The sequence below is a fragment of the Ceratotherium simum genome, chromosome Y (genome assembly GCF_057802395.1).
Source record: "Ceratotherium simum simum isolate JZ-2026a chromosome Y, ASM5780239v1, whole genome shotgun sequence".
Lineage (NCBI taxonomy): Eukaryota > Metazoa > Chordata > Mammalia > Perissodactyla > Rhinocerotidae > Ceratotherium > Ceratotherium simum.
Window position 1 is genome coordinate 7,559,892 of NC_141941.1, and position 13,524 is coordinate 7,573,415.

A 13,524-nucleotide genomic window follows, 5' to 3' on the forward strand; every position below is an offset into this window, starting at 1 on the left:
TGTCTAAGGAGACGGAAACTCTCAGCTACAGCCCACTTTAGCCATCTTGTCCCACTTAAAGCAGCGGGAAAAAAAAAACCTGAGAAGCACTAGTGAAGTTCACAATCTGCAGTACACATTCACTGAAAGACAGAGACCTAGCCATAAGATTACAGAATACCTCATCTACCCTAAAACTCTACCAATACATCACTAAAAGCCTGTTTACAGCAGTATACCATGTCTGTCTTTCAAACAAAAACTATAAGGTATACTACAAGGCTGAAAAATTATAAGGTATACTACAAGTTTGAAGAGAGACAGCAAACATCAGAACCAATCTAGATACGGCAGGGGTACTGAAATTGTCAGCCCAGGAATTTAAAACAACTATAGTTAGTAACCAAAGGATTCTAAGGGATAAAGTAGAAAGTGTGCCAGAACAGATGGGCAATATAAGCAGAGAAAAAATTTTAAAAAGAGCCGAAAAGAAATGCTGCAAGTCAAAAACTATAATAAAGTGAAGAATGTTTTGATGGACTTATTAGAAGAATGAACAGAGCTCAGGAAGGAATGTCTGAGTTTGAAGATAGCTCAAAAGAAACCCAAATTTGAAAAGCAAAGAAAAAAATACAGAAGGAGATGAATAAATGAACAAGATATATTTGATACACAATAATGACTGAGAATTTTTGAAAAATTATAGATGGATATCAAAGCACAGAACACTGAAGTTCAGAGTAAAACGAAGCAAGATAAATGCCAAAATCTAAACCTAGGCATGTATGTTCAAATTGCAGAAAACCAAAGATAAAGAAAAATTCTGAAAAGAGGCAGAGAAAAAGAAAACCTTACTTATATTAGATCAAATAAGAATTAACACCCAACTTCTCTTCAAAAATCATGCAAGCAAGAACACAATAGAGTTAAAAGAGAAAAAAAAAAATCATAGAATTCTATTCCCTGGGAAATTATCCTTTAAGAGAAAAGGAGAAACAAAGACTTTTCAGATGAACAAAAATTCAGAGACTTATTGCTAGAAATATTGCCTTGCAAGAAAACTTAAAAAGCTCTTTAGAGAAGGAAAATGATATAGGTCAGAAACTCATATAGACACAAATAAGGGAAGAGCATCAAAAAAGGAATAAGTGAAAGAAAATAAATCATTTATTTTTCTTCTTTTCTTTTTTAATTGAGATAAAAGCAACACATAAAGTATTAGCTTTAGGTCTACAACAAACATTTGAAATATGTATATATTGTGAAATGATTTCAACAATAACTTTAGTTAACATCCATCACCTCTCATAGTCACAATTTTTTTATTGTAATGAGAACTTTAAAAACCTACTCGCTTACCAACTTTCAAATATACAATACAGTACTATTAATTATAGTCACCATACTATACATTACATCCCCAGGACTTATTCATCTTATAACTGGAAGTTTATATCTTTTGACCACATTCAACCATTTTGTCTACCCCTTCACTCAATCGGGGCAACCACCCATCTATTCTCTATATTTGTAAGTTTGTTTTTTTTTTTTTCCAGATTCCACACATAAGTGAGATCATACAGTATTTGTTGTTATCTGTTTGTCTTATTTTACTTAGCATAATGCCCTCAAGGTCCACCCATGTTGTCACAAATGGCAGCATTTCCTTTTTTATGGCTGAATAATATTCCACTAAATAATATTCCACACACACACACATTCTCTTTCTCGCTTCATCTGTGATGGACATAGGTTGTTTCCATGTTTTGGCTATTGTAAATAATGCTAACATGAACAAGGATGTGCAGCTAACTTTTCAAGATAGAGATTTCCTTTCGATCAGGCATACACCCAGAAAAGGAACTGCAGGATCATATGGCAGTTCTATTTTTAATTTCTTGAAGAACTTCTACACTGTTTTACATAATGGCTGCACCAATTTACATTCCCAACAACAGCACAAAGGGTCGCTGTTCTCCACATCCTCATCAACACTTATCTCTTGTCTTTTTGATAACAGCCATTCTAACAGGTGTGAGGTGATATCACATTGTGGGTTTGATTTGCTTTTCCCTAAGGATTAGTGATGGTTGAGAATTTTACATGAACCTGTTGGCCATCTGTACGTCTTTGGAAAATTATCTGTTGAGATCCTTTGGCTCATTTTTCACTCAGCTTTTGTTTTCTATTGAACTGTATGAGTTCTTTTTTTTTTTTTTTGGTGAGGAAGATCAGCCCTGAGCTAACATCCATGCTAATCCTCCTCTCTTTTTGATGAGGAAGACGGGCTCTGAGCTAACATGTATTGCCAATTCTCCTCCTTTTTTTATCCCCCCAAAGCCCCAGTAGATAGTTGTATGTCATAGCTGCACATCCTTCTAGTTGCTGTATGTGGGACGCGGCCTCAGCATGGCCGGAGAAGCGGTGCGTCTGTGCGTGCCAGGGATCCGAACCCAGGCCAGCAGCAGCGGAGCGCGCGCACTTAACCGCTAAGCCACGGGGCCGGCCCAATGTATGAGTTCTTTATATATTTTAGATATTAACTCCTTAGAGAAAAGACAAGCAAATACTTTTTTCATTCAGTAGGTTGGCTTTTCATTTTGTTGATTGTTGGATTTGCTGTTTAGAAGCTTTTTAGTGTGATGCAGCTTCACTTGTTTATTTTTGCTTTTGTTGTCAAATCCAAATATATCATTGCCAAGAACAATGTCAAAGAGCTTATGCCTATGTTTTCTTCTAGGAGTTTTATGGTTTCAGGTCTTATGTTCAACTCTTTAATCCATTTTGAGTTGATTTCTGTGTATGGTAAAGTTAGGAGTCTAATATTTTTCTTAATTGATATAACAGATTACAGTTTGTTCAAAATAATAATAGCAATGGGGTGTTTGATTATGTAAACTTGTGTGTGTATATATACACTTACATATAAGTGAAATGAATGACAGCAATGATTCAAGAGCAGGAGGGAAGAATTAGCAATCTATGTTATTATAAAATACTTGCACTACTCCTGTGGCTGTACATTGTTATTTGGAAGTGAACTTCCATTAACTGTAAATGTATATTGCAATCTCTAGGGCAACCATGGAAGAAATTTTAGAAAGAAATATAATTGATATGCTAAGGTAGGAGAGAAAAAGGAATCATATACTACGCTCAATTAAAACAACAAAAAGGTAGAAACTCAGTGGCAGAAAAAATAAGAACAAAGAATAAGCACAACTAACACAAAGAAGTAACAAAATGGGAGATATTAATCCAACTATATCAATCATCACTTTCAGTGTCAATGATCTAAACATATCAATTAAAAGACAGAAATTGTCAGAGTGGATAAAAAATTAAGACCCAAATACATGTGGGGGTCTATAAGAAACCCAGATCATATACAAAGACATATGCATTAAAAACAAATGGATGGAGAAAGATATACCATGCTAACACTAATCAAAAGTAAGTGGTGGCAGGGGGCCGGTCCAGTGGTGTAAGTGGTTAAGAGCGCAGGCTTCGCTGCAGCCGCCCGGGGTTCGCCGGTTCAGATCTCGGGTGTGCACCAATGCACTGCTTGTCAAGCCATACTGTGGCAGCGTCCCATATAATGCGGAGGAAGATGGGCATGGATGTTAACCCAGGGCCAGTTTTCCTCGGCAAAAAGAGGAGGACTGGCAGATGTTAGCTCAGGGCCGATCTTCTCCACAAAGAAAAAATTAAGTGGGAGTAATTAATACTAATTTCAGATAGATAACACTTTAGAATAAGATGGTTATAAACAAAAAAAAGGAAATCGAAAAAATTAAGGGAAAAAATAAAAACATAAGACGGTTATCAGGGACAAAGTGCACTATTACACAAAAACAAGGGGGTAAATTCTTACAGAAGACAAAATAATGGTTAACACGTATGAGCCTAACAACAGAGTATCAATATACATGAGGGAAAAACTGACAGAACTGCAAGAAGAAATAGACAAATCTGCTACTACAGGTGGAGATTTCAACACTCCTCTACTAGGAATAAATAGAGTCAGCAGGCACAAAATCAGTAAAGACATAGTGAAATTCAACAGCACCATCAACCAACTGGATATAATGAACAACTATAGACTAATGCATCAACAACAGCCAAACAGACATTCCTCTCAAGTTCACATGGAATATTCACTGAGACAGACCACATTCCAGGTCACAAAACATATGTTAGCAAATTTTAAAAAACAGAAGTGATAAAATACCTGCTTTAGAATTGAACTAAAAATCAGTAACACAAAGTTAGCTAGAAAATTCCAAAATACATGGAGGTTAAACAACACTTCTAAATAACATATGGTCAAAGATGAAATCTCAAAAGAAATTAAAAATTATTTTGAGCTAAATGAAAATGAAAATACAACTTGTGAAAAATTGTGAGATGCAGCAAAAGCAGTGCTTAGCGAGAAACTCAGAGCAAACAATGCATGTACAGGAAAAAAGAAGAATCTGAAAATCCATCACCTGTTTCGACTATAGGAAACTAGAAGAAGAACAAATTAAATCCAATGTAAGCAAAAGAAATATTAAGAATTTAAACAGAAATCAATGAAATTGAAAACAGAAAATCAATATTGAAAAGATCAATAATGTGAGGCTAACTCAGGAAAAAAAACCACAGGATAGAAATTACTAATAACAGAAATAAAAGATGAGACATCACAGCAAATCCCATGGTCATTAAAGGGTAATAAAGGATATTCTGAACAACAACTTGCTCACAAATGTGATCACCCAGAGGACAGGGACCAGTTTCTTGAAAGACACAATCTACCAAAAATGACACCAGCAGGAAGAGATAATCTGCTTAAGCCTATAACTATTAAAGAAATTGAAAAATAATTAAAAACCTTCCATAACAGAAAGAACCATGAGCCCAGAAGAGTTCACTGGTAAGTTCCACCAAATATTTAAAGAAGAAATTATGCCAGTGCTCTACAACCTGTTCTGAAACATAGAAGCAAAGGGAACATTTCATAACTGTACTATTAGGCTGAGATACTGATTACTCTAATACCAAAACCCAACATTACAAGACATTACCGAAGGCATTACAAGAGAAGAAAACTAGAGACCAATATATCTCATGAACATAGATGCAAAAGTCCTCAACAAAATACCAGCAAATCAAATCCAACTATGTATAAAAAGAATTATATACCATGGGCAAGTATATTTATTCTAGGTATGCAAGGCTAGTTCAACAACAAAAAAATCAACCATTGTAATCCATCACATCAACAGACTAAAAAAAAGAAAAATCAGATGATCATAACAACAGATGCAGAAAAAGCATGTGACAAAATCAAACATGCATGATAAAATCAATTTCAGTGAACTAGGAATACAGAGGAACTTCCTCCACTTCATAAGAAGATCTACAAAAACACTACAGCTAACATAACGTGAGAGTGAGAAACTCAAAGCATACCCCAATAAATCAGGAACCAGGAAAAGACGTTCCAACAAATTCTACTTTAATGGGTTTTCTTCATTCACTTTCTATAGGTAAATGAATAAATGAACTGTAGTATATGCAGAAAATGGAATGTTATTCAGAGATAACCAGAAATGAGCTCTTAAACTATGAAAAGACATGGGGAAACTTAAATGCATACTGTTAAGTCAAAGAAGCCAATCTGAAAAAGGCTACTTACTATATGACTCCAACTACATGACATTTTGGAAAAGGTAAAACTAGGGAGACAGTTAAAACAGATCAGTGGTTTCCTGCGGTTGTAGAGGGAGAGAGGTATGACTAGGTAGAGCACGGAGGATTTTTAGGTTAGTGAAATTTCTCTGTTTGATATTGCAGTGGTGGATATATGCCATTATGCATCTGCCCAAACCCAGAAAATGTACAAGAATGAACTGTAACGTAAACCATAATGTACAGATTGGATGATAATGTGTCAATGCAGGTTCACTGATTCTAACAAACATACCACTCTGGTTTCAGATGTGATAATGCGGGAGGCTCTGCATGTGGAGGGACAGAGGGTATACGAGAAATTTCTGTGCCTTATAATTTAGCTGTGTCCATAAAACTGTTTTAAAAATAAAATCTAGAGGCCAGCCCAGTGGCCCCAGGTTCAGATCCTGGGTGTGGACCTACACACTGCTTATCAAAGCCATGCTGTGGCAGGAGTCACACATAAAATAGAAAAAGATGGGCACAGATGTTAGCTCAGTGCCAAGCAAAGAGGAGGACTGGCAATGGATGTTAGCTCAGGGCTCATGTTCCTTGCCAAAAAACAAAAACAAAAACACTATTAAAAAAACAAAGAACATTTATACTCATAATAAAGACGTTACCCTAATTTAACAATTAACAAAGGAACTCAACACACATTTTACTAAAGAAAGTATATAAAAAAGACAATAAGCCCATAAAATGATGTTTAATAAAAGCTTAGTAGAGAAATACAAATCAAAATTTCCATGAGATACTACTTCACAACCGTAAGGCTGGGTAGAATCAAAAGGACAGATAACAATGGGTGTTGGAGAAGACGTGAAGAAATGGAACCCTTATATATCAGTGGTAGAGGTGTCAAATGGTACAGCCATTTTGTAAAACAGTCTGGCAAGTTTCATAAAAGGATAAACACTGAGTTAGCATATAACCTCGCAATTCAACTCTAAGGCAGTTACCAAGGAGACATGAAAATATAAATCCACACAAATATTTGTTTATGAGTATACAAAGCAGCATTATTGCAAATAGCTACAAAACGGAAAATCCTAAATGTCCATAAGCTGATGACGAACCAAAAAAAAAAATTTTTAAATGACATATATACATAGCATGTAATATTATTTGGCAATAAAACAGAAATAATGTTCTGGTATGTGCCACGATGTGGGAAAACCTCGAATATCTTATGCTAAGTAAATCAGACTAGTCACAAAAGACTACATATTAAGTCTACTAAGTGATTCCACTTACATTAATATACAAAATGGGCAAATCTATAGACATATTAAGTAGATAGGTGGTTGCTTAGACTATAGTAGATCGGGGAGAAATGTGAGTGACTACTAATGGGTATAGGCTTTCATTTAAGGATAATAAAATGTAAAACTGACTATGATGATGGTTGCATGATTGTGATTATACTAAAACTCTGAATTATATACTTTAACTGGGTGAATTGCTTGCTGTGTCAATTATATAACAAGAAAGCTGTACAAAAAGAAATGCAGGACAGATGACATCATGCAAAATGGTGGATAAGGAAGATGCCCCCTTGCTCTCCCTTGAAAAATAAAAACATAACCAGAAACTGGCTTAAAAAAACCTTACAGAAGCTACAGAAAACAATCATAGATGTACAGCAACCTAGCAAAAATCAATAAATATTCAGACAAGATCAAAATAATACGAAATCTTATGGTATTTTTACTTGCCCTTCTTTACTTCTTCCAAGGCATGCTGCAGTCTTCATCTGGAAGAGGGAGAAAATTAGTTCCCAATTCCCTTCCTCAAAACAGAGGGAGCCAAGTAGACCTTATTTACAACAATCTAAACTATTTAGGGACTGTCTGAAAGGCTGGTCTGCATTTTACCTAACACTTCTCAAACATTTCCGAAAACAGAAAAAAAAACTTCAAACTCATTTAAAAAGGCTAGCATTACCCTGATACCCTAAATAAAGGGACGACAAGAAAATTATAAATCAATTATCTCATAAATATTAATTCAGAAATTCTCAACATATTAGTAAACAGAATTTAGGAACATATTAAAAGGATTATATACCATGACCAAGTGGGATTTCTCCTACAAATTCAATATGAAAACAAATAAATTTAATACACCACAATAAGAGAAAGAAGAAAAAAATCCACATGATCATGTCAATTGATGCAGTAAAAAAATTTGATTGAACATGTTTGCATGATAAAACACTCTACAAACAAGGAATAGAAGGAAACTTCCTCAACTTAACACTGTCCATGTACGAAAAATCTACAGCTAACATAACACCCAATGGTCAAGACTGAATGTCTGTCTTCCAAGATCACAAAAAAGACAAGGGTTCATGGTTTGAAGGAATAAATACTGTTAAGATGTCAATACTACCGAAAGGAATCTACAGAGTCAATGTAATCCATATCAAAATTCCAAGATTTTTTGCAAAAATAAAATTCATCATAAAATGCAAATGGAATCTTAAGGAACCAAAGTAGGGAATACAATCTTAATAAAGAACAAAGTTGGATGTCTCATACTTCCTGATTTCAAAAATTGTTACAAAACTATAGTATAAACAAAATAGTCTGGCATTGGCATAAAGACATTTGGACTAATGGAATAGAATAGAGAATCCAGAAACAAACCCTGGTATATAATGTCAAATAACTTTCGATGAGGGTGCCAAAACCATTCAATGGGACAAAGGACAGTCTTTTCAATAAACAATATAAGAAAACTGGATATCTACACGCAAAACAGAACAAAACTGGTCTCATCCTACAACATGTACAAAAATTAACTCAAAATGAATCAAAGACCCAAATATAAGAGAAAAGAGTAAAACTCTTAGGAAAAATAAACACAGGGGAAAAGCTTTGTGACACTGGACTTCACAATGATTTCTTAGACATGATAGCAAAACCACAGCCAACAACAAAACAATTAAATAAATTACTTCATCAAATTTAAAAAGTTTGCATCAAAGCATACTATCAACAGAGTGAAATGAAAACCAATAAAATGACAGAAAATATTTGCAAATCATGTATCTGATATGGGATTACTATCCAGGATGTAGAGAGAATTCCTACAACACAACAATAAAATGAGAAAAGACATGATTCAAAACAGAGCAACAAACTCAAATAGATATTTCTCCAAAGACGATATACAAATGGCAAATAAGCCCAAGAAAAGATTCTTAACATCACTAATCACTGGAAAAATGTAAATCAAAACGAGATACCATTGCACACCCATTAACAAAGATATTATTAAAAAAGCAAAAAGTAGCAAATGTTGGTGAGGATGTGGAGAAACTGGAACCCTTGTGCAATACTGGAAGGCATATGACATACTACAGCCAATGTGGAAAACAGGTTCTCAAAAATGAAGCACAGAAGTACCATATGATGGAGCCATGCCACTTCTGGCTATAGACCCAAAAGAATGTAATGCGGAGATTAGAACATACGTTTGTACACCAATTTTCATAGAAGCATTATTCACAATAGCCAAAAAGTGGAAATAAGACAAATGCCCAACAACAGATGAATGGATAAACAAAATGTGTTATACACATACAATGGAGAACTCTTCATCTTTAAAAATAAATGAAACTGTGATTGATACATGCTGCAAATGCATGAACCTGGAGAAAATTCTGACAGGTGAAATAAGCTAATACAAAAGTACAAATACTGTATCATCTCACTTTTACAAGCAACCAGAATCGTCAAATTTATAGACACAGAAAGTACAACAGCAGTTATCAGGGAATGTGGAGAGAAGGCAATGAAGACATTGTCTAAAGGATACAGAAATCTCAGTTCGGAATAATGAAAAAGCACTGGAGATGGAGAGAAGTGATGAATGCACAATAATGTGAATGTACTTAGTGGCAATGTACATTTAAAATATGTAAAAATAGTAAATTATGATAGGACGTCAGCGTCAGGGTGGAGTGAGCTTTCCTGTAAACTCTTCACCAGATAAGATACAACAAAAGGAACAGTTACAGACCAACAACGTAATTCTAGAGAGTGAAAAGCAAGATCGGAAAGATCCACACTGCCACACATCTGAGAGTGGAACGTGCTGGGCCCCCAAGAAAGTGGGGAGAGGTAAGGAGAACTCCTCTCCCTCCCCACCAGATCAGCGATCCCGGTCTGCCCAGCTCCCAGAGAGCGGGGAGGGGCGGCCCTCTGGCGGGAAACCGCAGCTCTTCGGCCTTTCTTAGCCAGTGGGAAACTCCCACATAGAGGACTCAGCACTGCTACGGGGTACCATCAACATCTGAGCACCACAGAGAGCGGATACACAGGGGCAAATGAGAAGACTCCCATGCCACGGACCCAGCGGGCAAAAGAGAGAGGCAACCCCCACGCCGCAAACCAGACCCTGAGCTCAGCCGACCAGACCAGACCAAGCAACCGGCGGATGGCAGCAAACAGCGGCTGCAGAGCGCAGGAGGCTTAGATTACACAGCCCTTTACCCCCACACAGTGGCGGGGGGTGGAAATTGCAACCAGATATTTTCAGGATGAGAAAAAACAAACCCAATACAAGAACCACAATGCAAAGGCACATGAAATCACCAGACCAGAAGGAAAATGACATGCACCCAGAAACGAACCCAACGAACCCTGAAGACACAGAAAGCCATAACCTGGAAGACAGAGATTTCAAAATAGCTATCATAAAAACACTCAACAAAATACAAGACAACACAGACAAACAATTTAATGAGATTAGGAGTTTCTTCACAAAAGAGATTGAAATCATAAAGAAAAACCAATCAGTGCTGATAGAGATGAAGAACACAATGGAGGAGATAGAGGAGAACCTGGAATCTTTAAAGAACAGAGCTGACAATATGGAGGAAAGAATTAGCATTATGGAGGATAGGAATACAGATATGCTCCAGATGGAAGAAGAAAGAGAACTAGGACTAAAAAGAAATGAAGAAAGTCTCTGAGAAATATCTGACTCTATTAGGAAATGTAACATAAGAATTATAGGTATTCCTGAGGGAGAAGAGAGGGAAAGAGGAACAGAGAGCCTATTGAAGGAAATAATAGCTGAGAATTTCCCAAATCTGGGGAAGGAGCAGGAAATACCAGTAAGCGAAGCCAACAGGACACCTAAATACATGAACAGGCAAAGGCCCACTCCACAACACCTAGCAGTAAGGCTGGCCAAAGTCAATGACAAAGAAACAATATTAACAGCAGGTAGAGAAAAACAAAAAAAATAACGTACAAAGGAACTCCCATCAGGTTCTCAGCGGATTTTTCAACAGAATCTTTACAGGCTAGGAGAGACTGGAATGATTATTCAAAATACTGAAAGACAAAAACTTCCAGCCAAGAATACTCTATCCAGCAAAAATATCCTTCAAATATGATGGAGAAATAGTAACTCTCCCAGATAAACAAAAGCTAAGGGAGTTCATGGCCACGAGACCCCCCACTACAAGAAATACTCAAGACGGCCCTCAGGCCTGAAAAAAAGACGAGAAACGGAATACAAAGCTTGGAGCAAGGAGAAAAGTAGGTAGACAAACTCAGAAAAATAGTAGATGTTTACCGGAATAGGTTAGCAACCACTTAAATAGCAAAATCAAAGATCAAAGGAAGGAATTCACCAAAAATAAATTTAACCTCATCACTGTAAACACACAGCCACAACACAAGATAGACTAAGGTATAACAAGAACGACTTAGAGGGGGAAGAGGGAGGTGACTGAATTGACTTAGTATAAGGAAATAGGAGGCCATCAGAAAATGGACTATCTCATATACAAGATTTTTTACACAAACCTCAATGTAACCACTAAACAAATAATCAAAACAAAATGACATATGATAAACGAAGAGAAAACTACGAGAGTCATAAGACAGAACAACCAAACTGAATTGGCAGTCCAAAACAAATGGGACAAGAAACAAAGGAAATGCAAAAGAACCAGAAAATAAGTTACAAAACAGCAACATAAGCCCTCATATATCAATAATTACCCTAAATGTAAATGGATTGAACTCTCCAATCAAAAGATAGAGAGTGCCAGGATGGATTAAAAAGATGCAACAATATGCTGCCTCCAGGAAACACATCTCAGCTCTAAAGACAAGCACGGCCTCAGAGTGAAAGGATGGAAGACAACACTCCAAGCTAATGGCAAACAAAAGAAAGCAGGTGTTGCCATACTCATATCAGACAAAGTAGACTTCAAGATAAAACAGGTTAAGAGAGACAAAGAAGGGCAATATATAATGATAAAAGGGTCACTCCACCAAGAAGACATGTCACTGACAAATATATATGCACCCAAAATAGGAGCACCAATGTACATAAATGAACTATTAACAAACCTAAAAGGAGACATTAACAACAACACAATAATAGTAGGGGATCTTAATATCCCACTTATATCAATGGATAGATCATCCAGACAAAAAGTCAATAAATAAATAGTAGACTTAACTGGACAAGATGGACCTAGTAGACATATACAGAGCACTCCATCCAAAAACAACTGACTACACATTCTTCTCAAGCGCGCATGGAACATTCTCAAGGACAGACCACATGTTGGCAAACAAAGCAAACCTCAATAAATTTAAGAAGACAGAATTCATAATAAGCATCTTTTCAGACCATAATGCTATGAAACTGGAAGTGAACCACGAAAAAAAATCTGGGAAAGTGACAAAAATGTGGAGATTAAACAACATGCTACTGAACAACCAACGGAGCACTGATGAAATTCAAGGAGAAATCAAAACCTATCTGGAAACAAACGTAAATGAAAATATGCCATACCAAATCATATGGGATGCAGCAAAAGTGGTCCTGAGAGGGAAACTCATAGCAATAGAAGCCCACCTTAACAAACAAGTAAACACCCAAATAAGCAACCTTAAATTACACTTAACAGAACTAGAAAAAGAAGCATAAACAAGGCCCAAAGTCAGCATAAGGAGAGAAATAATAAAAATCAGAGCAGAAATAAATGAAACTGAGACCAAAGAAACAGTAGAAAGGATTAATGAAACAAAGAGTTGGTTCTTTGAGAAGTTAAAAAAAATTGACAAACCAGTAGCCAGACTGACTAAGAAAATAAGAGAAAAGGCTCAAGTAAATAAAATTAGAAATGAAAGGGAGAAATTACAACGGATACCACGGAAATACAGAGGATTTATAAGAGAATACTATGGGAAATTATATGCCAACAAATTGGACAATCTACAAGAAATGGATAAATTCTTAGACTCACACAACCTCCCAAAACTGAACCAAGAGAAATGAAGAATCTGAATAGACCAATCACAAGTAAAGAGATTGAAATAGTAATCAAAAACCTCCCAAAAAATAAAAGTCCAGGACCAGATGGCTTCTCCAGTGAATTTTACCAAACATTCAAAAAAGATTTAATACTCATCCTTCTCAAACTATTCCAAAATATAGAGGAAGATGGAATACTTCCTAAATCATTCTACGAGGCCAACATCACCCTGATACCAAAGCCAGACAAAGACAACACAAAGAAGTAAAATTACAGGCCAGTATTGCTGATGAACATAGATGCAAAAATCCTCAACAAAATATTGGGAAACCAAATACAGCAATACATTAAAAAGATCATACACCATGATCAACTGGGATTTATACCAGGGACACAGGGATGGTTCCACATCAGCAAATCAACCAACATGATACATCACATCAACAAAACAAAGAATAAAAACCATGTGGTCATCTCAATAGACGCAGAGAAGGCATTTGACAAGATACAATATCCATTTATGATAAATTCTC

General features: G+C 36.0%; 1 protein-coding gene across 1 annotated transcript in view; it reads right to left on the reverse strand.

Moving 5' to 3' along the window:
• LOC147911633 (lysine-specific demethylase 6A-like) overlaps positions 1 to 13,524 on the reverse strand; it is a 201,132-nt gene that overhangs the window by 17,001 nt on the left and 170,607 nt on the right.